Source organism: Danio aesculapii, chromosome 22, assembly GCF_903798145.1.
Source record: "Danio aesculapii chromosome 22, fDanAes4.1, whole genome shotgun sequence".
In the NCBI taxonomy this organism is placed as follows: Eukaryota; Metazoa; Chordata; class Actinopteri; order Cypriniformes; family Danionidae; genus Danio; species Danio aesculapii.
This window is the reverse complement of record NC_079456.1, coordinates 29,626,200-29,627,672: the sequence shown is the minus strand read 5'-3', so window position 1 is coordinate 29,627,672 and position 1,473 is coordinate 29,626,200. Positions and strand designations below refer to the sequence as shown.

The window sequence follows — 1,473 nt, the reverse complement described above, 5'->3', positions numbered from 1 at the left end:
GAGTTTGGAGTGGAATGGTGTATAAATAAAACAATTTAATAATGATGATAATGCACGAATTTGTTAGAAAAGCTAACAAAAAGCTATATAGTATCATTCTATTGTAGATATGTCTCCAGCATTTATTACCATACCAGTATTAATGATTTAGTTTAGCCTATATTAATAGGCTGTCATTAACAATAAGAGCAAAACTTATGAGCATGTATATAAAAAAGTTATTTACTTAATATTTTACACTAACATAAAATGGTAAATATATGCATGTAGGTGTTATTAGCTCATGTGGAGATTTAACAGGTAAAGTCTAACCACTTTTCTTTTAACTGCTCCTGTAAAATAGTTTTTGTACTGTAATTAATTAAACTGCATTAAGGTTCAAATTTGTCTTGCAGGGTGAATAACAGTCAGTCATCTGTCAGACAGAATTCAATACTCTTTCTCCAGGCCAACTGTAAGAATCATATAAGGCTTTGCATTTATTTATTTGCTGTTCATTAAATAATTTCATTATTACCTTTCTCACTGTTGTTTTGTTTGTCTGTAGAATTGTCTCCAGTGCAAATGATCCTTTGTCATCCCACTCCCTGAGGACACTCCAGAGTAGGTGAGAAACTTGTTGAATGCTTAAAAGTGTATTTAGGTGTATAATGTGTATGAGTTCACATTTGCAAACCTAGAGCTAGTTTTTATACCTGTGGTGAGTATTGTGATCTTATTACTGCGTATCCTGATAAACGCTTTAGTAAATAATTGCAACTAGAAACGTTAACGTCATCATAAGCCTGATGTTAGCTATTGCTCTGTTACAGTAATTGTCATTGTGGACTCCAGCAGGTCTACATGTTCTGTTAAGAGACTGGATTCTGAGAGCGAGATCCTGTGGTGTTCATCAAAGCTGAAGAGAAGAACTGCATCTGTGTAAGTTTGAAATGTGAAAGAATGTGTGTCTCTGTCTGTCTGGATCGCTCTGACTGTGATTTTGGTGTCACATTTAGGTTCAGCAACTGTCTGGAGTTGGTGGATGTTCTGTCCAAGCCTGATTAAAAGATTGATAAACAGGTACATATTTATCTTGCATTGTTTGTGTTTATTTCTGCACAATATTTCAGGAAAATATGTTTTACTACCCCAACAATTAACCCTGTATGTTATATTATTTAAACTATAGATTTCATCTGTTATTCATCATTGTACGTCTCCTTATAGACATGCTTAATGTTCAGATGTTTTAAAATGTTTGTACAGACTCAGGCTGTCAAGCAGACTAAAAATATTAAATTATAATTTTAGTGTAAGCCATGAATGACAGTCTTTGCTTGTCACAAAACTGTGGATGTGTGGATATGGGCAGTTGTAAAATGATGAGTAGTAGGGAATGTGTATGTATTGACATTAGATACTGCTCGGCGCATTGCTGTTCATTCACAAAACATGACAGTAATTCTTGATATATTGTACGTTTTTAGTTGT

At 33.7% G+C, this 1,473-nt stretch overlaps 1 long non-coding RNA gene across 3 annotated transcripts; it reads left to right on the top strand.

The window, feature by feature from the left end:
- The first annotated feature begins 308 nt into the window (after positions 1–308).
- Positions 309–1,013, top strand: LOC130216299 (uncharacterized). 3 transcript variants are annotated; one of them, XR_008835782.1, is made up of 4 exons: positions 309–454; positions 548–607; positions 813–921; positions 999–1,013. It is a non-coding gene; the product is annotated as an uncharacterized LOC130216299 (long non-coding RNA). The 3 variants fall into 3 exon arrangements; XR_008835780.1 differs by lacking the exon at positions 999–1,013 and having other exon boundaries at positions 319–454; positions 813–983; XR_008835781.1 differs by lacking the exon at positions 999–1,013 and having other exon boundaries at positions 321–454; positions 835–939.
- The last annotated feature ends 460 nt before the right edge of the window (positions 1,014–1,473 follow it).